The sequence below is a fragment of the Haliotis rubra genome, unplaced genomic scaffold (genome assembly GCF_003918875.1).
Source record: "Haliotis rubra isolate DU_JTF1 unplaced genomic scaffold, ASM391887v1 Scf738, whole genome shotgun sequence".
Taxonomy (NCBI): Eukaryota; Metazoa; Mollusca; class Gastropoda; order Lepetellida; family Haliotidae; genus Haliotis; species Haliotis rubra.
Window position 1 is genome coordinate 376,615 of NW_025767455.1, and position 25,795 is coordinate 402,409.

Sequence of the window (25,795 nt, forward strand, 5' to 3'; positions counted from 1 at the left end):
AAGTTTGAAATCATCCCTTTTGTCATACATCTTTCATGAGAGGTGTTTTTATTTGACACTCTGAACTTTCTAAATGGTAATGCAAACACTTTTCGGTGTTTTTGTTGCATCTCCGCAACAGTCCACATCAAAATCAAAAAGAAAACAGCTGCACGTGTAGCAGATTACTCAGAATGTAAATTACTTGCATATAAGTGTATATTGAAAAATGTGGGTTATGGCATTATTGAAACTGACTATACATTACTACGGTCTAAGAAAAGAAAACAGGCTATAAGTATAGGTATAAAGTGTTAGTCGTAGGATTCTAGATACACGATCTTCATGGACGCCAAGGCTGATTTCATTCAATAAGGTTTGTAGAATTATTTATGAAGCATATACTAATATAATTTTATGTTGAACATATTTTTGTGGTTAGATGGGTCGTGTGAGAAAAAGAAGTACATAATTATTAGATTATTATTTAAAAATACATTTGGATTGCACGGACATGGCTTGAGATGGTCATAAAAATACATGCCAAGATCTCAATGAATGTAGGATCCGATACAACTAAGGAAAGGGTTGGTCAGACATCCCATAGCGTTGACAGTTGTTTAATGTTTGGTCCTAATTTGATTATCTACAGATTGTCACCCGCCTTGATATTGCTGGAATAGTGCTAAAGGCGTACAACCATACCCACTCACTTACGTATTTAAAAATGGTGGCTGAAACAGCTGACATCCGTGATGTACATTCATCTTTAATTTTTTTTTTTTTTCATACTAGTTTTAAATCTCTATCTGTTTTACTGTCCTTTGTGAACAGATTTTAGTTTGAAATCTATTATCTAAAATTGTCGTAGAATTGTATAACTTGATCAAGTCACAATATGGCTGAAATACTGCCGACGTCATTTGAATTAAAACTCACTCACTCACTTACTACATTCATCTTTCAATTATTCTCCAACGGCAAACCGATACCTATTTTAATATTGTGCAAGAGATCAATGTACATGTGATTTGTAAGTCTTTGATATCCAGTCGAAGTTGAAAGAACGTAAGGGCATGAAACGTTTTATGGATAACAGCTTTTTTGTTGTTATTGAGGAACTTAAAGAATTTAGAGAAAATAAGTTAAAACGTAAAATAACAGAATGCATTGTCTGACCAGGTGACCAGACAGTCACATTGTGACAGATCCTTTCAAGCCCTCTGATTGGTCGACGCTTGTAAATCTGAACATTCTTTATAAATTCGCAGCAAATTTTTATTTCATCACCTGCTTAGTTCCAAGGCAACCTCGTCTGGTTTGGCTTCATCCATTTAGAAAACACAGCATCGAAGTTCTTCCGAAGGAAGTTTAGAGTTTTCTTTTCCTTTAGTTAACGAGCGTCGACCAATCAGATGGCTTGCTTCGACCATACCCCCGTTTTGTGCGGACCTATTGTCATCCATTTGTGACGGACATTCAGTTGAGGGTCATAATCGGCTCCAATCGACTTCCAGAAATAACAATAAAGGATAAATAGGTGTTACGAGTGGTGATCGATAGGCCAATCATCCATGATTATGTTTACATGAAGTTTTAATGGATTGCATGCGATGGTAGCGTAGCGATCGGCAAAGCAGCGTCCAGCCAAATCAAGATTTATTGTACTGTGAAGCATTTAGAGTCGGAGGTCATCTGAATTTCTTTTTAATCTTTAATTCTCGCAAAGACACGAGGGCCCGTGCTTCGGATCGCCGCTTCATCTTGAAGATTAGTTGGGGCATTATATCCATCAAGGGTTGTATGGCATTAAGCTGATTAGATACTTGCTTGTTTTGACGTATTACCGTACAGCAGTTTTAGTTCAGTGTGTGGAACTGCACGACATTGACCTTTCGAGAGCAGAATCATTTGCCCCAATGACTTACAAAAATGGGTATCCAACAAAACAGGACGTCAGTGTTAGCCACGGAAAATTCAAATTTGAATTTTAAGTTCCTTCCTTTACAAAATAGTGCAATAAATATCAGGAAGATTGGATATTCCTAGGTCTTCACGGGGATCCCCGACAGGCTACAGAGATGCAGTGACAACAAAGACACGTGCTTTACATCTGATGTATGCGGAAGTAGTGACAAGGCAAGGGAGGCTACTCCCAACACAATCTAGGGATCTGGCAAAGGCCCAGTCGACAAGGAAGTACAGGGAGCAATGAAAACATTCTAACATAGAACATTGAAGGTTTGAGGAAATACGACAGTCCTATATATGCTCTTACAGAGTTATTAAGTCCTATATCAGTGCTTAAAAAGTTAAATATGACGTTATAGGGTTCAGTGAAAGTGTTGGTACGTTCTGATAATGAATTCAGTGAGTTTCTAACAGTCTACCGTGTTTTAATAGTGTACGTCAAAAAGTTCACAACATCTGACGTTATGGTGAAGGTTTGACTGTGTTTAGAAAGGACTTTTTCAGGAATATTGGTGTCGTTAAACGTGTGTAAGAAGATTTTCAGAACTGTGTTGTTTTGATTTTTCATGCAGCACGTGCTAAATGGGAGAGACATAATTTCCTATTCCCATACATATATCCAGAGAATTCACCAATCGGCTAGAGTGCAGTTTCTCGGGCGCAGCATCAGCCAGCGATGACTGCCCCCGCGGAGCAATTATAGTACATGTACAATAGCGCCCACTGTCTCGTTATATCAAGCTCCTGTGCTCTCCTCTAAATAAGTACACTTCTGCAGAGGCAAAAAATCCAGTGAATACTTCTGATGTCGATCTTTCACCGGAGACGTTAGTAGGTCTTAATCACCCAGTCATGCCTGGCTCACATTTGCCTTGCAATGGGTCTACGGCGCCCGAAAACTGCGATTCTACAGACGCCCTAGCCTCAATGATTTTGACAGCGAAGTTTGACAAATTCGAAAAAATTGGAAGCCCGTAGGTGGCGCTGTGCACTAGCACAGATCTCCGTACAATCTCCGTAAGATCTCCGTACGATTTCTGTGCAGCCTCCATGCAGGTTTACCTCGGCCTGTCCCCAAGGAAATCACACGATGCCCGCAGACAATGTGAACACAAACGTCGTAGCCAGCGGTGACCCACGATGCCTAAAACATCGTACGGAAAGTCGTAGACTACTTTGTCATACTGCGTCCGTGGCAGATGTGGTCCAGGTCTTACTGAGCAGTCCATAACATCAGTGCAGCAAATAATAAATCTCCAGGACCAAATATTGTAGCTTCAGGGTTCTTGAGGGCTAGCTGACATCTTATTGTTCCATACCGTTCTCAGCTTTTTAATTCTATTTTTTATAGTGGTAGATTTCCCAACTCTTAGGGTGATAGTATTATTTGCCCTTTATCTAATATAAGTCAAGTTGTAAAAATGATCCAAATAATTATAGAGGCATTTCACTTATAGATTCCACTTGTAAGATATTTATGTCTGTTATGAATAGCCGCCTCCAAGTATGGTGTTATGTGCATGATGTTATCACAAGCTGGTTTTAGACCTAATTACTCTACCATTGATTACATATTTTACTTGCAGTCCTTAGTTCAGTAAAACATTAGCAAAAAGGATGGAAGATGTCACTGCCTGTTTGAGATTTCTCTAAGGCATTTGATACTTATTTCTACTAATCTCTTCAGTAAAAGGTTTTTATGATAGCAAATTCAAATCTCTATTAAAAATTGAAAAATATTACTTTTTTCTTCACAATTTAGATGTTGTAATTTTCAGTTAGAAGTTGAAACTGGTAGATATGGAAGAGAGGCATTGCCAATCATGTAAATCCAAGGGTATTTTTCTACTTGAAGATGAATGGCATGTATTCTATATTTGTGAAACATATTCTGTGTACAAAAGGAAATACATAGAGAAATATTTCAGTATTTATCCTGCAATTAATAATTTTGTTACACTGATAAATATACTAAGCAGGAAAAGAAACGTCAGTTTGGAATTTTCCGTCGCAGAAACGGATAACTGTAAACTCATTTAATGTTTTGATTGTATATTTTTGACAACATCTCTAACTTCACCTGAGCAAAGACATTCCTTCCCAAACTCAGAATGGAACCCAGGAAATGGTCTCAAAAATGCAACCCGATCTCGGACATGGTACGGTGTTCTCCATGTTTTTCATGCAACTCATGCTGCACGTGCTGTTCACAAGGACCAGCCCTATAAAATGCACCCCCCAAACCTGGTTGAAACATTCACATTACAACGTCAGCAGGATGCCGTTACTCACAACAGCTGAGAGAAACCAGGCGCGACAGCGTGTACAGAATCCCTTCATGCAGGCATCCGAAACAGCACGCCAGACAGTGGGAACACACGGAAGACCTATCAGTACTGATACAGTACGCCGACGTCTTAACAGCGGGAACCTCCATTGCCGTAGACCTTACCGTGGATCTATCCTCACCCCTCCTCATCGGCGTGAACGTCTACAGTTTGGCGATACAGGCAATGGAGAACTGTTCTGTTCACAGATGAGAGTCGGTACTGCGTATCAACTGCAGATGGCAGAACAAGAATATGGCGACGACGTGGCCAGCGTTACTCAGACCAATGTGTTATGAAAAGAGACTCATGGGGAGGTGCAAGCATCATGGTATGGGGTGGAATAGGCCTGAACCAGAGAGTGGGTCGTGTGGTGTTCCAAAACTTTGGTCCAGGGAGAGGAGGCGGCATCACAGCGGTGCGCTACATCAGCCAAGCTCTCAGACCCCACGTCATACCACATTTCGCACGTCACCGGAACAACATTTTCCAGCATGAAAACGCCCGGGCCCATACTGCCAGAGCTACACGGGACTTCCTACAGCAGAATGGTGTCAACATTATGCAGTGGCCAGCCCGTAGTCCTGATTTAAACCCAATTGAACATCTTTGGGATGAAATTCAGAGGAGACTGAATAATGTCATACCAAGGCCGAACACAGCCGATTTATTGCGCCAGGCCCTTCAAAGAGTGTGGTTCCAGGTGCCAATGGCCTTCATCAATCGATTGGTACGTGCACTCCATGCATAGACGCTGTGCTGCAGTTATTGCTGCTCTTGGTGGTCACACTAGATACTGAAGTCAAGATTCTGAATGGACTGCAAATGTTCACGTAATGTCTTGAAATTGTCTTGAGTTATTCGTTGATGTATCAAGATATTGTACACAAAAGATGTTTTTGATCCGCTTATTATGTCCATTTCTGTAATTATTTGATCACAGTGCCTATCTAATTTTGAATTCGTACTGACGGTTTTGTTTGCTGCTGAGTACAGTAATAACAGTGATGTACTCGTAGCTGGAATATTGTGGTGTGCAGAGTTCTTATTACCTAATTCATCATATTTACACAATATGAAAAACATTATCAGTGCTATGGATGTTTGCCTGGAAGAATTCATATAGCATCACCCGCAAAATCATGATCATACATCAAACATCATCTCATTCTCCCCAATTCACCCAGTACAGCAGTATTTGAAATTATGCATCCTATTTTCAAAGCGTATTTCCAATATTTGGTGTGAATAATTGCAATGCTTATCCATCCTTCTGTACACCATATTTCAATTTCAACAAAGTGTTTTGAGTTATCAAGACAAAAATGGAAAAGAAATAGATGGTACCAAGATGCTTCCATGTAGGAGGCACTGCTCCAAAGTTGTGTTTTTCAGTAAAAGTTTACAGGACGAGGACATATATTTATAGGTAAATTTGTTCAGCACAAATATGAAAATGAAGGTCAATATTTTACAAATCGTAGAAAAGTGAATAATGTATGTTGTGTCTAACTACCAACTGCACATGTATGTCAAACACATTCTGCATCAAACGGCCGTAGCCATATACAGAGTTTAAATATGGCTGCCTTAGCGGGTACACACTTTGCTACTGTTTGACGGATGAACCCCAAATTTGTCATGCATGTTCTTTCTAAGGAGAGATCTTATTGTGTTCAAATCATCAGAACAACAAGGGACAGAAAGGTGAGGTTCTGTGAGTGGTATGAGTTTATGTAGATTCAAGTGTACTCCTGGCTATCATACCCTGAAAACAAGATGTTGTAAAAGTGAAAAAAACAATACTCTCAAAATTTATTGCACTAATTTGTCTGTAGCTTACACAAAATAGTACTCCCATTATATAGTTTAAGCATCTTAAACAAATTTCATCACAAGATGGGAAAGGTAGGGCTTGCTACATTTGTTAAACGGGTCCGAAAACCATAGTGCATTGTCAGCAGAGGCTGTCGGTGGGTCATGTTTTACATTCATGAGACCACATTACATAAAGAAATGCATTAACCTACACTGCCGTCGTCCCTTCATGCGTGACTCAACGTTGATGTTGTTCGACCTCAACAAACCTGAATGAGACACTTATGGCGATGATTTGCCACACTTTTCACAAGTTTCTGATATTTTATTCAAGTCACGTCTCGGGCACACTGACACTCAGTCCCATCAATCATGACACGTGGGTACCGATCCACAAAACGCTCGTAGCGCTACAACATTCGTAAGCCTATGATAACTAGAGTTACCACAGGTTACGAACGCTTTGTGGATCCGGACCCTGGTTTCCCATAGTTTCTGGTAAGGATGTAGAAATCAGATTCACATTGTTCCACCGTACACAATCTTTGCAGAAATTTCTGTAGACGGATCATATTGTTTAACGATGTGTTTTCAACTGTTTTCGTGTGCATCGAATACATCCGTTTGTTCATAAATAGTTAGAAATACAGTGTGCCATTCAGTTATTCATTATTGGATGATATATACATATTGGACGCCTCAGGGGTTAATGCAAGGTACTGACACACAATTTCATTTGCGTGTGCGTATGTAATACACACACAAAAGTCCGAAGATATTTGGTACAGATATTATTTCTTCAATTCTAATTCTTTGGTACAGATATGATTTTTTTCAATTCTAATTCTTTGGAACCGACCTAATTTATTCAATCCTAATTCTCTTGGTACAGATATAATTTCTTCAATTCTAATCCTGGATATGTAAGGATTGATGTTGTATTTGTTGACGGTCACAAGCTGGTGAACGGCTCAGCTGATGCACGTCAACAGATGTAACTTCAATCCATATATTGACAGTTACGTGAATCATAGCAAAACAACCCATTCAAAAAGCAAATTCAACTGGAATGAAACCCAGACACGGTAAATGCTGAAAATGGATTAATATGAATATTCTGTGAACTGTGCGTGTGTGAGTCATAGGATGGCTAGATAAGAAGGGTTGTAGTTGCATCTCACGATGCCAGTGTGAAGATATGTGATTGTTTGTTTCGTACGTAGAACAATCTCTGTAACAATAAGTTTCTGTTACTGAGTTCTAATGATGCTTCATGTGTACATGTCTATCTAAAGGTCGTATGATAGCGAGTAACAATAAGTCAGCAATATTAGTCAGCAGGGCATATGTACATGGTCTATCTAAAGGTCGTATGATGATACAGTCCCATCGTACGTAGAACAATCTCTGTAACAATAAGTTTCTGTTACTGAGTTCTAATGATGCTTCATGTGTACATGGTTAGCGAGTAAGTCAGCAATATTAGTCAGCAGGGCATATGTGCATGGTCTATCTAAAGGTCGTATGATGATACAGTCCCATTGTGTTCATGACAAACGAAATATTGACAGATTTGTAACTCTCCGCTCGAATGACAACGGCAATCATGCGACATTGCCTACTGCTGGGAAATGAAACACCGCCAGCCTGGCAATGTTCATCTGGGCGAATCACCAGCTACTGTCAACATATATTGATAGCATACAGAATATTTACATAAACAGTAAACTACAGTCACAAAAACTCAAGGGGATCTCAAAGGTTAGTTCGTTATACCCGCAGTTCATCATTTCACACTTTTCGACTAAAGCATTCACCAAATGTCCCGGACAAAAACAGTTACAAGAGTGCTCGATATAAACGTAGGTTGCTGTGATTCTAACCGGGTTGGTTCATTTGGGAGCTTTAGTTAAAGCTTTCGGCTGTGATAACGCCGAGGACTCGGATTCTGTTATCAACATTTTTACGTGAATCCCATTTACGTGACATTAATGGAACATTGCTTAAAGTGACGTAAAGACGACTCAGTCACTGTGACTGTAAGGTGATGTTTTGATGTTTTCCTTATTGTTTTTAGATTAAACTAATATTCAATGTGATATTCGACATCGTGTATAGGTATCGTTTTTTAAAATGAAATGAAATGTATGGTTTTACGCCGCTTTTAGCAATATTCCAGCAATAAGAACCAGAAATACATTGTACCCATAGATTGCATACAGTTATTATGTACCCCTCCGCCCCTGACAATTTCATGTACAGATGCATTGGTTATGTCGTCTACACCCTTGGTTGGCATTATTTACCTGTACGAAGATTGGCTAATATGTCCATTCATTCAGATTAGCTATTGGGGTGATAAGTTAGGAAACGTTTCAAATGAACTGAATCAGCAGAATGAATTATGAAACAAATTAGACACATTCAGTCAATGAGTGAATAGCTTGTCCTGCTTCATTTTGATATTTGAACTCTAAATTGATTTTTAAGTTAAATTGAATGTAACATATGCTGTGTTTACAAAACAAACTTGCGTTATGCATGTACTATACTTCACAAGCAGATGCTTCCCCACATTTTCCACAATGTCCAAAACGTTCCCTCTTAGAATATGCATCACATTTTGACTTTATCAAATCGGGTAACGCAATTATTTACTCTGCTGCCCGAGTTGTTGCCCGTGTTCCACGCTATGACAGCATCGCTCCCATTCTGGAACAACTTCACTGGCTCCCCATATCCTTCAGAATAAATTTCAAGCTGCTTCTCTTCACACACGCACGCACACACGCACACGCGCACGCACACACACAATTACGTTATATGCAGTGATTATGCATCCACCTAGCTGAACTAAGCAGGTAACTTAATTATTTACACATTATATGTCTTCATTCATCCTTGTTTTTTGTGTTCTCTGAGGCCGAACAACATCGCTGTATGCACCCTTACAAGGACTTCCGTTTTTGGACATCAATTGTACAATTCAGAAAGAATATAAAGAAAAAGGAACAGAAAAACACAAGTGTAGACGGAAACAAAAAAGGTTTATCAGATATATGGTATAAGGGCGCCTGTCCTAAATACAGGGTTGAGAAAGCCAGTCAGTAATGGTTCGAGGTCTGTCATGTTGATTATTGCATATCAGTTATATAAACGCCAAAAGGTACGTTTTCGCAAACCTTGATTTCTAATTTGTGTGAGTAAGGTATATATTATTGACATCTGTAATAAACAGTATTTCGGAAAGGTTTACATGTTGTTCGATATTTCAGCCATCATCAGTATAATTGCTAGTATGCATCCATCTTTGTTGAAGGCTTTCCACCATGGCTGTCAATATACCTGGCATCGTAGTTGTCGTCATCTTTTACATCGTCATCCTCGCCATTGGGATATATGCAGGACGGAGAACCAGGCAGACAAAAAGCGCAGATGAAATCTTTTTAGCCAATCGACAGATGGGATTCCTTGTATCTTTGTTTTCATTAACCGGTGAGTGAAAGACAAATTTGAGTTTGGTCATCACGAATGCACGTTAGGCATCAAAACGAACTATCCCCTACTTTTTAAGAGTATGCATGTTTTAACTTTAAACATAATTACTGCAAAAGTGTTTTGTGAATATGGTTTTAGCATTTATTAAACATTTTCACTTTACGACACCAGCATTTAACGTATCCACCTTCTATTGTGTAAATACACAGGATGCTATCTCACCAGTGTTCGAGTTACAACGTCTTCTCCAATCCCTCATTAGGACATCAAAAGTCTCATGCCCCTGATAAATGTCATCTGTAGATACGGAGTACACTGCCTCTGCCTGGCACATAAATTGAGCCTCAGAACCTAGGATAGTATCTTATGATGTACCTCTAGTGGAAATTAATTACATACTCAAAGAAACGAATAAGGGATGTTCCATTATTTATTTCCAGAATTTCACACACAGTGCAATTAATACCTTGTAAAGAAACCTGGAAAAAAATAAAAGGACACTTATACTTTCACGTGTTCCCTTATACGTTTCCATGAGTATGGTATTATTTTACACAATGACATTGGTATTTCAGCGACCAACGTGGGCGGAGCTTACGTAAACGGTACGGCTGAAATAGTCGCCTCCAGTGGAATTGTATGGGCTCAAGCACCAATTGGATACTGCATCGGTCTTTTCATAGGTATTTATGCCTCTCAGTTCCACAAGTCGGAATGCTACAGAAGCATAATGTGACGGTCCTTTGATGCGATACAATGCTGTCTCCAGAAATATGAACGTTCCATTTTTCAAAACAATTCGGGATGATAAGTGATGATGGAATTTCAAAACGTCAACCGAAAGAGAATAATAGGTCTCGAATATCTAATGATGATGCGATAGTGATGGAAACAATATGAATGAATTCCTAAACATATGAGATGTCACCAAGCACTCACAAACAAGTACGGCTCTTCAGTTGGTACCCGCATGTCAGATAATGAAAAGTGTAAGTGTCGGTTTGTCGCCTAAGGTCGCACACGGTAATATTCCTGTCATCCGACTGCGGACTGTAAACCTTTAGCAGACAATCAAGTGAATGACACCATGATACATAATCCACTCTATGTATCACTCAACCGGACTAGTCCATCATTGAAAAAGGTACCACTGAATAAGGGGAAATGAAACAAGTCAATGTGCAGTTCAATGTATATAACTGCATCACTCATAATGTTCTATTCAGCAAATTCACTACAAAAGAAAACTGACCCATAGTTTTACCCCACTTCCTCCAGGCGGATGGTTCTACGGTCCAAAGATGCGACGGGCTGGGTACGTTACCATGTATGACCCCTTCCAGGAGAAATATGGAGCCAAAGCAGGAGCCCTCATGTGTATCCCTGAATTCGTTGGGGACATTTTCTGGACGGCAGCAATTCTATCGGCTTTAGGTATAGTTAAGTCTAGTTGCTCACACGTAACGGTTTCCTCTTAATGGGTTAGTGAGTGAGTGATGGATAGTTTATAGCTGTGTGTGAATATATCGGGTTCCAATAGCACAAACAAGTCGTTTACAGTATAAATACCGAATCGGATTCACTATCCCAATGTTCTTTCAGCTGACAAAAACTATTTGATATCAAATTTCAGTTCTCTTAAATTGTTATAAGACTGCAACTATTTCACATTATTATTGCATTCAACGGTGCATCAAGGAATTACGCCACTCATAAATAATGTTTGAAGCTGGTTCTAATTGTTTGTACATACTATTATTCGAGTTTACAAAAACGATGGGCAATATCCTTAATATTGTAACGCCGAGCGTTAAGCGTAGTACACGCCTTCTCTTTCTTCTGTTTGTTCTATAATCAAATCCCAGCCTTGCGGACAAATGATTTAAAGTGAGTGAGTTTGGTTTTACGCCGCTTTTAGAAATATTCCAGCAATATCACGGCGGGGGACACCAGAAATGGACTTCACACATTGTACCCATGTGGGGAATCGAACCCGGGCCTTCGGCGTTGCGAGCGAATGCTTTAACCACTAGGCTACCCCACCACCCCCAAATGATTCAAAGTATGAACAAGAACCTATGTCGGGGGTAAGGGAATGGTTACATAAAATCACCATATTTTCACATAGTAAACCCTTAAAATCAGAAGTTAAGTTTTTCTATGTTGAAAGCTATTATATTTCCTTTTTTGAGTGACGGGGCGGTGGGGTAGCCTAATGGTTAAAGAGTTGGCTCGTCACGCCGAAGACCCGGGTTCGAATCCCCACATTGGCACAATGTGTGAAGCCCATTTCTGGTGTCCCCGCCGTGAGTTCGCTGGAATATTGCTAAAAGCGGCGTAAAACCAAACTCAGTCAGTCAGTCAGTCTTTGAGTGACATTTAGAAGTTGGTGTGATGAACAACGAGGAGAGTTCTATGGATATATAACTTCTATATTATTAACATGGGCGACGTTTCGGTTTAGCTTCTAACACTTGCTTGATAATGGTGATAGTAGCCACACCGATACGTCGCTCATATTAATATTTGAGAAGTTGTATATCCATAGAACCCTCGTTATTATATTTCCATCTGAACTTTTGCTACGACCAGGGTCAACGATGTCCATTATTATGGATCTGGACCAAACCACTTCTATTGTGGTGTCCGCTTGCATTGCGGTCATCTACACCTTCCTGGGTGGCCTTCGGTCTGTCGCCTACACCGACGTTGTCCAGCTCGCTTTTATTGGGATAGGTCTGGTGAGGACATTTCTGTAAACATGTTCTGTAGTACTTCAAGTATGCAGTAGATCCGGTGACAATATAAATATTAACTCGTTAGGGAGAAGGACATTAATGCTGGTGAAGCAGGTCAAAAGTTCATTTTGCCCAAAGACAGTCGAGTGAGTGAGTGAGTTTAGTTTTACGCCGCACTCAGCAATATTCCAACTATATGGCGGCCGTCTGTAACTAATCGAATCTCGACCAGACCATCCAGTGATTACGAGCATCGATATACGCAATTAGGATACGATGACATGTGTCAACTAAGTCAGCGAGTCTGACTACCCAATCCCGTTAGTCGCCTCTTACGACAATCATGGGTTACTGAAGATCAATTCTAACGAGGATCTTCACAGGTAAAGACAGTCAATGCTTTGCTTTGTCATTGCATCATGCTGAAAGTAAAATCTCTTGTACCAAAATATACTTCATCGTTATAATTATGTGAGGAAAAATTTGTAGTTATTGGAATTCTCCAAGTTACACTTTGATGAAAAGCTGACAGAGATTTTCATATGGGGATATACAATCTACAAATTTGATAGGATTAACTATAGATTTATAAGTGTTATCATCACGTGCTACAAAATGTAATCACATCATGCAGGGATGGTATTTATTAATTTAGCAATTACTGATTCAATTGTTTATTCCATGATATAAATTTCACGCTGTAGCACGTTAAAATACAAATTGTGTAGGGCAGGAGGTGTTCACTCTTTTTTGCGAACACATGTGTTATCCCTGTTTTTCAGTGATCAGTTCATATGATTTTCACAGCAATTGTGACCTTTATGCCCAATAGAATCTGTTTGAGCTGCTGACCCGTGAATATCCGGGTTAGAATATTGATCTTCAGTAACCAATGCTTGTCGTAAGAGTCGACTAACGGGATCGGGTGGTGAGGCTCGCTGACTGGGTTGACACATGTCATCGGTTCCCAATGGCGTAGATAGATGCTCATGCTTTTGATCACTGGATTGTCTGGTCCAGACTCGATTATTTACAGACCGCCGCCATATAGCTGGAATACTGCTGAGTGCGGCGTAAAACTAAACTAACTCACTCAGTGTTTGAGATGCGAATGGCTGGCTATTCTCTTACATTACGTTTTGATTATATATTAATACAGAATGAGAATGTCCTTCGTAATAATGATAAAAAACGATCGATCATCACATCACAATTCTTCATTTGTATCACCATCATGGTGCTTTACACAGGTTATTGCGTTCCCGTTTGCCTTACGACACAGTGCAGTGGATCTGGGTGACCTTGGCAGTAAATGGGTGGGGCAGGTGCCCGTCAGTAACATAGCCAACTACCTTGACCTTTACGGCTTGCTCATAATGGGAGGGATACCCTGGCAGGTGATGATTCCTTCACAAGCAGTTGTTTATAACCTTATCAGATTAGTTCATTTAATCTTACCTTTTTGCAAAATGACACTCTTTGTAGACAGATAATGAGTGCCCAACTACGTAGGAGTTACGTACAGGGCACCGATGTTCAAAGGAATGTTCATTTCAAAATCCTATTAGATAAGGTGTACATGTTCCATAACTGTTCAACTCATTAACTTTATCAAGTAAGTAGGCACCAATATGTGCGAAACTTTTGAACATGCATTCATCTATGTAAAGCGAGTCCGAAAATTGGTGCAAGTCAGGGTGCTCTTTCTATGACTCTTCCTAGGTGTTTGTTCAGCGTTCCAACATGCAGGAAAAAGGCCTTTCAAAAAGGTTGATAGTAGACATGTGGAAGACATTGTGATAAAATATCCGATTCAATTCCTTTTTTAACTTTACGATCCTGTGTATTTTTAGTGACTTGTCCTTCTCCTTGGCAGGGTGCCACCAGCAGGTCAGGATACCCATAGTTTTGACAGCTATGCAGTCACTATGTTGTATCTCTATATGATAGCGGTTCTTAACACATGGACATGTTATAAAAGGAATCGTACTCTGCTTTTAACAGAGGTTATACATGATTATGAAAAGGGTTTTGTGTCTTGTATTCCACGTCCTGACGTAGACCTGACATCAACGTGTGTTCCATGTATTGTTCCAGCCCTTCTATCAACGAGTGTTGGCGTGTAGGACCCCTGAGATTGCACGGAACTCATTGATGATATCGGCCGTCTTCTGCTTGTTGTTCGCCGTTCCTCCTGCCATCATCGGCGTAGCAGGAGCAGCAGCAGGTTCACACATTCACATTTATTTGTAAAGGAGCATCATCACTTATTGTAAATCAGTTACTGCTTACATAGGCGGATCCATATGATGTCCTGAAAGTGTATTAAATGACCATTGAAACTGACGTGAAAACGGGTGAAAATGAACTTCCCCTTTCTCAAAAAGCTGTATCCGCACCTGCGCTTACTAAAAAATACAGACCAACTTCGTTTGTATGACGAAGAAGGATCATTCAGCGCTAACTTTTTCTGAATACCTATTGATGAAAACTTGGCTCCATCCTAGAACATTCATGAAACAAAGATGATAGTTAAAGACAAAAACATTGCTATGGTTCTTTATGTGCTGTTGTTGTAAGATTGTTTGATGTATATGTATATTATCTTACTGCATACAAAGCCAAGACGAAATTCTATACTTCTATCCAATATACAATAACCTGAATATAGTGGGGTTTTGTGACTATAAAGGTATTGGTGAATTGGAGTTTTGACATATGTAATGGTAAAGGAATGATTTAGTATTACAGTTTAAGTTCCCCATCTCATTCACATCAGAAGAGACTCCAATAGATTTCCGTCCCTTTCAAAATTCTACGACAGTCGTTTGGATATTTCAGACTGGAATCAAACCTCGTACCCAAATGAGGTTCCTCTGGCCCAAGATCAGCTGCCATTTATTCTGCCCCTGGTCCTCCAGTACATGTGTCCACTCCCAGTGTCCGTCATCGGTCTGGCGGCAATTTCTGCTGCCGCCATGTCGTCTGCTGACTCCACCACTCTCTCCACTGCCTCCATCTTCACCAACAACTGGTACAAAGGACTCTTCAGGACCCAGGTTAGTCTCTCTTACAGTCCCTGAACCGCATTACGTTCCTTCCGCCTAGCCCTTTCTGCAATGCGAAAACCTAAAATTAAACACGTCTAGATTTTTTTAGATTCTAAATCTCAAATCTCACTGGGGCTCTTTTCAATTTGAAGGGAATTATTTGTTATTGGGAATTATATATTCAGGGAGTAAGCGTTAGTCTAGAACATAAAGATCTTGAATAGATTTGAAATACTGAAACAATAAGATGTAGTTAAACCCCTATGATGCTGTATGAGAGGCATTCTAGAGCTTGTAAGTAATAGGAATGACAAGTCTTTAATGATGATCAACTTCTTTATTGTGCAATAGCCTTCAAGAAGTTGTAAGTAATAGGATGACAAGTCTTTGTGGATGATCAACAGTTTTATGTGCAATAGCATAATAGCTATTGCACAATATCGATGTTGATCATTCATAAAGACTTGTCATTCCTATTACAATTTCTAGAATGCTATTGCACAATAAAGTCGTAATAGGAATGACAAGTCTTTAAGGATGACCATCTTCTTTATTGTGCAATAGCATTCTAGAAGTTGTAAGTAATAGGAATGACAAGTCTTTATGGTTGATCAACTTCTTTCTTTTATGTGCAATTGCATTCTAGAAGTTGTAAGTAATAGGAATGACAAGTCTTTAAGGATGACCATCTTCTTCATTGTGCAATAGCCTTCAAGAAATTGTAAGTAATAGGAATGACACGTCTTTATGAATGATCAACATCGATATTGTGCAATAGCTATTATGCTATTGCAAATAAAACGGTTGATCGTCCATAAAGACTTGTCATCCTATTACTTACAATTTCTTGAAGGCTATTGCACAATAAAGAAGATGGTCATCCTTAAAGACTTGTCAATCCTATCACGACTTCTAGAAGGCTATTGCACATAAATTCCCACTATGATGGTCTTCTCCAGGCATCTGACACGGAGTTGATCTGGGTTCTTCGGGTGACAGTCGTAGTAGCAGGAGCCCTTGGCACGGTTCTTGCCATAACCTCCACCACAGTTTATGGACTCTATGTCATGTCCGGCGACCTCATGTATGTCATTCTCTTCCCCCAACTCACCTGCGTCCTCTTCATGAAGGTTTCCAACGCCTATGGAAGTCTGGTCGGTTTCTTCCTCTCTATCATTCTTCGTCTTCTCTGTGGAGCATATCTGTTACATCTGCCACCTGTGATTCAGTTACCGCTTTACAGCGAGGAAGAAGGGCAACTGTTTCCTTTCAGAACTTGCATCATGGCTGTTGCCTTCCTGGCAATTGTTCTGGTTTCATCCCTAACCGACACAGCATTCAAGAGAGGATGGATAACAGAAAAGTATGATGTATTAAATTGTTTCTCACGAAGGGATGAGGCCACCAGGCTACAAGACTTAAACAGAAAAGACATCATCCGCCAGCATGATGCATTAATAGCTAATAACAAGTCGGACTCGAACGGATTATGAAGAATTGATTGTAAAAAGAGTTTTTGATCTGTCACAGGGAACACAGGTAACGTCACTACAAAAACTGGACCATATACAAACCTAAAGACCGATTAATTCATTACGATAATCGTGCTTTTTAAACCCTATTAACTTACACTACAGATTGTTTTTATTTTGTTACAGTTAATAAATTGCCGTTACAAAAGGTTTAAAAGTCCCCTTTGAACCAGTAAAATAGAACACAGACAAGTCTAAATAATTCAATAATATATTGAATAAACAATAAGCAAGCTACAATGAATGACAATACAGATATTTAGTACAATGCAATTGAGTCACAAATCTAAACTATTGGGCCACAAATATCAAATATTAACACACCAGAGTCTTGACATTTACAGTGAAAGCAGATATACTGATTAAGGGTTGTTTACAATGACATATGTTGAATATAGACGAGCACGGTCAGTCTTGAAATGTAGGTCAGCTTGACAATGAGACAGATGTGTATAACTCCAGTCAAGTCCCGTCGCACAACGCAACAACCAACCATTTATATAGCTCTTCAAGATAGGCTGTATCATTATCCACACAGAACATTTACGAAATCGGTGGAAAACTCCACGGCATGATGAAAGCCGTAGATAAACAAGATTGCCAAGGGAGGCAAGTCTGAAGCCTTATCTCAAAAGGCGTGCAGCTAAAAAATACTATTGCCATTGAACATGTATGATGCAAGATGTGGCCCACAACCTACACTCAAAACTTTAAACATTGTGATCCATAATAACTATCACTTAATCAATGTGATATTACAAATTACAAAAAAAACACACTCTTATAACAATATGTCCTGTTTATTCAAATAATGTACATTCAATATGCTCAGGAAGTTTGAATGCCCAATGCCCGCCTAGACATTGTTGAAATTTTGCAAACAGCAACGTAAAATTAAACAACTTCTCTTACTTGAATACCCATAAAATTATGTTTGCTTGTACCAGTGCAGACTTATGCCACTCTAGATAACATGTTGCAGTTTATCATGAAATCACCTCTCAGATATAGTATACCGACTGCAAGCCAACCAGTCTTTATTTCATCCTCCTCAATGCAAGGCAGCAGGCTGGGTAACAACAAGTACCATTTGAAACTCTTGTTTGGTGTAGCCAGGAAATCAGACTACAAATCATCAAACTTTAAAGTAAACAGACTTATGAACAAAAGGTGTTCACGTGGCGTTGTGGGAAATTTTGCATGCAAAAGAGGAACTATGTGACAGAAGTGTACGTGACGTATTCTGCGGAAGACGTTGACCTTTGCATGTATTCGTTAGTTGGACAAGTCGAATCGACACATGCTCTTACTTTAGCGAATAGATTGCTAAGACTCCCCAGCTAACACACAATGTTTTCACAACCTGGTGGGAAGGTTTTAGATCACAGCGTTACTATTACGTTATTTTATAACGTCATTTCACAAAGTTACAGCATGTACACATATATACGTTGTCAAAACGTCATGTATCGATTATTACACAACGTTATGTTTCATTGTTTCTGAAACGTTAACGTAGATGAGACGTTAACTGTCTCTTTCCCGAAAATCGTAAGAACAAAAGTGGCATCGACTTATTCGTAATTTCTGCAGAAAACAAAACTGTAGTGCATTATCTATCTACTTTATTACACTTTCTGATTACCATCCCATAAATATACTGAAATCAAAGTAACGTAGTTTCCATACTTACTTACAACGTTAATATCACGTCACTGTGGAACGTCATGTCACGACATTGTGTCAACGCAAATAGGAGTCCACAGAATAACGTTGTACGGACGAAAGCATAGCGTTGTGACAACGTGAGATTGTTAGCTGGGTTGTTGCCTTCCAATCCTCAGATATCAATAATATATATCAATGAACAAAACAACTGCATCCTGTTCTTTGGACTGAGAAGCGGACTAGATAGATAGATAGATAGATAGATAGATAGATAGATAGATACATAGATACATAGATAGATAGATAGATAGATAGATGTAGCAGACAACAGGTTGCTTGTTATAATAATGTTTAACATGAGGAGGTGTGCAGTTTACTTTTTCTGTGGAAGTATTTCTAATAAAATATCATATATTTCATATCGAAATAGTTTTGTTGTTTGTTCATATATTTGTTGCTGAAATGGGTTGGAACTACACACAAGGAGCACAGAAGGGAATCTTCGTCATGATTTACCGGTTCTTGTGTTTGGAGTGCTTACAGACTGGTACATTAACCGATCCTATGTCCAAGCAGATAATACAGTATCTGTGCAAAGGCTACAGATTATCATGGTGTTAATGTTGGGGTACAAAGAATGTAGTGGCTGTTGACCCATGTGCGATATATTCGGACTCCTTATATGTCTTCATTTACTAGCAAACATCGCAACTGAAAAGTTAGTCAATTATATGCAGTAAACCCTTACTGAAAGCAATTTATATTCTTTCAAACCCCGTACTGAAATATATTTAGACCTGGCAAATATATCCCAATATCAAATCTGTACCTACAGAACTCCAAGAGGTGACTTTGTTCCGCTTATGATGTCTGCTGTAGGAAAGAAATAAACTTAAAGTATTTTATTCTTTGTCTCAAATACAAAGGAACTTCGGCTCAGCTTAATTTCTGTCCCTAACAATGGAAGGTCGATTCGTGACCGCAGATGTCGGTGGTCAACATCAAGGACATGAGACTCTGCCCAGGGCAAAGTCTGCAGGGAATTTAAATCTGAAACTGGGCACATTACATCCTGACTATTTGCTTCAGACACCACGTGTGCGGCGATTTACAGTGAAGAGGACATAAAATTCACAGATGTAGAAAGTTGGAGAAGGATCCGACTGTACAAATATTGAGAAAGGTTCAGATGACAAACCGTGACATGTTTGAACAAAGCGGTTTTCATGGAACCTATTGCAAAACTATCGTCGCCTCCTTAGTTACTTGAATTGGGTGGTGGGGCAGTCTAGTGGTTAAAGCGTTCGGTCGTCACGCCGAATACCGGCGTTCGATTCCCAACGCGAGTACAAAACATGAAGCCCACTTCTGCTGTACCCGGGGCGGTGGGTTAAAGCGTTGGCTCGTCACGCCGAAGACCCGGGTTCGAATCCCCACATGGATACAATGTGTGAAGCCTATTTTTGGTGTCCCCCGCCGTGATGTTGCTGGAATATTGCTAAAAGCTGCGTAAAACCACACTCAGTCAGTCAGTCTGCTGTACCCCACAGTAACATGGAATATAGCTAAAAGCGGCGCGAGACCCGTGAAGATCCGGGTTAGAATTGGTTTTCAGTAACCTATGCTTGTCGTAAGAGGCGACTAACGGGATCGGGTGGTCAAGCTCGCTGACTTGGTTGACACATATCATCGGTTCCCAATTGCACAGATCGATGCTCATGCTGTTGATCCTGGATTGTCTGGTCCAGACTCGGTTATTTACAGACCGCCGTCATATAGCTGGAATATTGCTGAGTGCGGCGTAAAACTAAACTCACGCACTTACTCATGTTCATGCAACTTTCCCCGAGGTCCAAACTTACATTGTCACGTGTATTCATTTGATTTATGTCACAGGACGTGTGGGAGGATAATGACCGTACGCGTGACTTTTACTGTGACTTGAATTCCGTACCTAGCACGTATGCTCGGTCGTTATTCCACACCAGACTTTGAGTGACATATTTATGTGTTTCTTCTTCTCCACTAACAATTCATGGCCTGGGAACAGAGAATTCAGACTTATGGTATATCTGTGGCTTACGTTTCGGAGTCATTGCTTACAAGGTTATCAGGTGAATGGTTGCTAGGATACATATTCAGAGGTCCAAACTTACAACATATATGATAATTGTTTGTTTCTAGTGTCCTCATATTTTGACAGAAAACTTATGTATCACCTATGGGTCAGTGTATGTTTGTTTGTTTCTAGTGTCCTCTTGACAGAAAACTGTGTCACCTATGGGTCAGTGTAAGCTCACCTGCTTCATTGACCCATGATAGTGAGTGTGTGAGTGAGTTTAGTTTAACACCGCTTTTAGCAGTAGGCTATCACAGCAATATCACGGCGGGGGACATCAATTCGTCGCTCGATAACTACAGTTACCACGGAACTCTTCAATCATGGGAAGTGTAAAAGTTGGAATGTCTGTCAACAGCTGTCTAGTGGCGTCTAGTGACCTCTAGACAGATTTAGGGAAAATGTGACAAAAAGTCTTTGTCTTGGTTAAATTTGTTTACTGAAAAATATCTGAATGTGTATTTGAACTGGTTAATTTTGTTTAACGCCGCAGTCAGCAATATACAGCTATATGTCGGCGGTCTGTAAATAATCGAGTCTCGACCAGACAATCGAGTGAACGACAAGCGTGGTTGCTGACGATCAAGACTAACCCCGATCCCTGAGTGAATATTACTGTATGTTCATGCAAGAACACAAGAACAACAAAAATAAAAAAAATAACAAAGGTGGAAACCTGAACGGTAGGCCAACTGTTTATCAGCTCTGAATGGTGATAAGCATTGGTCACAATGATCGTGTGGTCAGGTTCGATGCCATACAAATTTGTATTCTGAAATCAAACATATCATATTCTATACATGTCAATGAAGACATTTATATTTAGTTTTCTAGTTCTAAATGGTGTCGATACGTGCAAAACTGACACTAAAATATTGCTTAAAATATTTCTCAAACTGAACATGCGTGTAATCTTGCTGCCATACCCCCGCCGGAATTTTAAATGTGCAGATCTATGCCACAATCAGTGCACAGCTCTATTCAGTAATGTATTATTTACGTCAACCTTAAATCGCATCACATTTGTCAGAAATCGCCTAAGACCATTTTTGCACGTGCATTTTATTGCACTGCGGATGCAGCAGGACCTAGTTTCGGTCTCATTGTTTCTTAAATTCAGAATACAAAGGAGCTATTGGCACAATAGTCGGGTGTAAAACTGGAAATGCAAGTATTGATAAAAGGTTTTGGGGAAATAATTTTAATGTAATTATGTTCGGACCAACAATTAGTCACTGCAAACATTTTTTGTGATATCTACATTCCTTTAATGAAGTCGTCGCACATCATTTAAATAAATCAGGATGATCAGTGACCAGTTTCAAATTTCCATTTTCATCAAACTGTCACCAAGCACCTGCCTCATTTGTTGGATGTCCTCTTAAACATTTATATATGTGTTGGCCCCCATGAGCACACGAGTCTGTAGGATAAATCAATTTAATATTCAGTAAGTGGTGAACTCGTTATGAGTTGACCACCCCGTATTGTTAAACAATGATAATTGGCGTTAATTACATCAAAGGACACCGGCAAGTCGGCCTGGCGTACCTATCTGCATGTCCATTTGGTTCAAATGTCGGCCTGGCGGGACGCCCCCATTTAATACCCTGCTTCTGACAAAATCAATACAATGTTTTTACAGCAACCAACGAGGGCGGAGCTTACGTAAACGGTACGGCTGATATAGTCTCCTCCAGGTGAATTTTACTGGCTCAATCGTACAATGTAAAGGACTAACTGTCATTCCCTGTGGATCATAAGAATAAATACTTGAAGCAAAATGGCAGCAATAAACATACGACGATGCCATGTGGTCACGCTTAAAACATATGCTTTATGCTGACAGCATGCACATCTATAGGGCCTGTAATTCTCGCGAGGCGCTACTTCCGGTATACTTAACTGTTTCACTGCTCCCTTTGCGCACGCAAACTTGCGATATGCGAGACAGGGCCCAGCTCACTTCCGCACCAGATTGACAAGCGCATATTAAAGAACCAGCTGTCCTGGTTCCAAATTGCGCAACCACCAAATAATGTGGGGATGGTTAGAACGGGAATGCGTTATTCCTGAAAGGATTATCGGTTCCTTACTGTCAACTGACAACCATGAGAAAAAGTATGAAACGTTGTTTGTCACCGGAAGTACTAAGGTATCGCGAAGTGACGTGACCTACTTATGGTCCCTATTGACAATGATGATGACGTTTTCTTTACAGAAAATTGTCTTTTATTTCGTTGATCACTCCTCTCCTAGGCGGACAGTCCAAAGATGCGACGGGCTGGGTACGTTACCTTGTATGATCCCTTCCAGGAGAAATATGTCTTCGATCCATCGCGCATATCTATGGTGTCTAGCTCGCTATTATTTAGATAGGACTGGTGAGGAGAGAATATCAAATGAGATACGACCTTGTCCAAGGTGTACAGCTGCCTCCTCCATTAGTAAAATTGATATTTTGCATTCATGGCTGTATAAAAAAAGTTGTTTTATGAATAAATGTTGATTTCATGTATTACGTTAGCATATGCGCGGGTATGTGTTTTAAGATGGCTTGTAATTATAGGTAGAGCTTATATTTATACTGATTCCTAGCTGTATGTGAAACCTTTGTGTTGTACGATTAAATGTTGTCGATGCATTACGTTAAAATGTTCTTAAGATGGCTTTTAATTATAGGTACATCTTGCCCATTTTCACCATTTGAACTAGTACAGTGTAGACCATGATGACACAACGCCAAAGGGTCAAGCGCAAATGAAGATATGAGTCCCTTATACGATTCCGACTATATCCGGGGTGGTGGGGTAGCCTAATGGTTAAAGCGTTCGCTCGTCACGCCGAAGTCCCCGGGTTCGATTCTTCACATGGGTACAATGTGTGAAGCCCATTTATGGTGACCCCAGCCGTGATATTGCTGGAATATTGCTAAAAGCGTCGTAAAACACAACTCACTCACTCCGTTATATCCTAAGCACGTGTCAATGAATTAACCTCATTACCTCGTAATGAATTTCATCTCACCTGTTGAGTTGTGTGTTCTCGTTCGCCCTACGATACAATGCGATGGATCTGGATGGCCTTGGCAGTAAATGGGTGGGGCAGGTGCCCCGTGAGCAATAGAGCCAACTACCTTGACCTTTACGGTTTGCTCATACCCTTAAAGGTGAGGTGAGGTGAAATTGGGTTTATCGTCGTGCGTGAGAATATTTCGCTCATATGACGAATACCCTGAAAGGTAATGAAACCGTTCAATACTTTATAACTTCATATCAAATGGTGTATGATCTTCATACTTGAATACAGAATTGATTACATCTCTCATTTTTACACATATAACATTCCCAACACTACACCAACGTCTCTGAATCGGCAATCGGCAAACATATGACAAGATTTCTGGATCTCAAGGATAAGGATGGAATAACAATGAAGTCCACAACTATGTCAAATTATGTATGTTAGCAACTAGAGATCCATACTTAGTTCATGCCGTTTGCATGCCAGTAAAACCAAAATATTTGGAAACGTGACTGGTTTTAGGAATGCACACGTTATCACTGAAACATGTATCCAGTCAATTTAATTTTGTATATCTTTGCAGATATCTTTGCTTTCATTCGACTGTTGCATGATGTCATAGTGCCAGCTTCCCGGTTGTAATGTTTCGCAAATTAAATATCAGATTCTTTAATCTTTTTGGAAACTGCATCATTTGTAACAATAACAATGTCTCAATTGAACTTGTACTATAGTAATGCGATATTGCCGTATATTCCGACGTTACATATTTTTTGTTTACTCCCTACTTTTTAACTATTTCAGTTTTTTTTATCAACGCGTGCTGGCGTGTAGGATCCCTGAGACTGCTCGGACCTCCTTGGGTGAGTGAGTGAGCGACTAAAGATTTACAGTCACACCGGCAATGTGTCTGCCATATTGTGACTAAATCAAGTTATAAATTACGATAAACATAGACTAGTTAAATTATAAAACACCTGTCGACGAAGGACGGTAAACTCAACTAGAACATCAGAGATATGAATATAACACTAGTTTGTGAATTTAGAACATTTTTAACTTTTGAAGACAGTACAAGATATAAACATGCTATAGATCGCCAGCAACTGAAGGTAGACCACCATACTAGAGCCCATGGGGACTTACAGTACCTTTGCTTCCTGCATGGACTCTAGCTGGATTTACACAATCTCTTCAGCTGTTAGCAAGTGTAAACAATCTAGCCATAGATTAAGATAACGGTTAAAGGTGGTATGTTTAAATTTACTTAAATGTTTCGGGACTTATCTTCTCAGGAGGACAATAATTTAACAATATTTAACCCCTTCGAAGGTACAGTTACTAACAATCTGAATTTCATAATTTAAACCACCAATTATAAAAATACATCTATCTATAAAACATATGAAATTCATCAATCAGTTCTATTTGTTTTTAAAATTCGATAATAAAATGACATTTTAACATTATCAAAAAAACTCAACAGTTTTTACGATGATATATATTTATCCTTTGTAATAGAAAACTCAATATAGTCAAACAGGACATGCTTGACCGTGATGGACCTCCTTGACGATATCAAACGTCTCCTGTTTCTTGTTCTCATATACCTCCTGCCATCATCCGGATGATCAGGTTTGACAAACATGAACACTAGCTTTGAGTCAACACTGATCGATAAACAAACAGCTACTTGGATTACAGCAATGTTTATTGGATGGATGATCCTTGTTTGGGAAGACGTAAGGCAAACTATTCTCATTGACAAACACGAATACTAGCTTTGAGTCAACAAAGATACACAAACAAAGTATGTGTGAGTATGGATTTACGCCGCTTTTAGCAATATTCCAGCACTATCACGGCGGGGGACACCAGACATGGGCTTCACATTTAGTACCCATGTAGGGAATCGAACCCGGGCCTTTAGCGTACCGATCGGACGCTTTAAGGGACCGTTCATAATTTATGGCTAAGGGGATGATGATTATTTTTAGGGGTGGGGGTTCGGGGTGTCACCCATTTTGTTCTGGGGAGGTAGGGGTAGTCATCAATTTTGTACACACGTACT

At 39.7% G+C, this 25,795-nt stretch overlaps 1 long non-coding RNA gene across 1 annotated transcript; it reads left to right on the forward strand.

Moving 5' to 3' along the window:
- Window positions 1-582: 582 nt before the first annotated feature.
- LOC124259795 lies at window positions 583-25,795 on the forward strand. The gene is made up of 3 exons (XR_006893921.1): window positions 583-594; window positions 11,667-11,673; window positions 25,677-25,795. It is a non-coding gene; the product is annotated as an uncharacterized LOC124259795 (long non-coding RNA).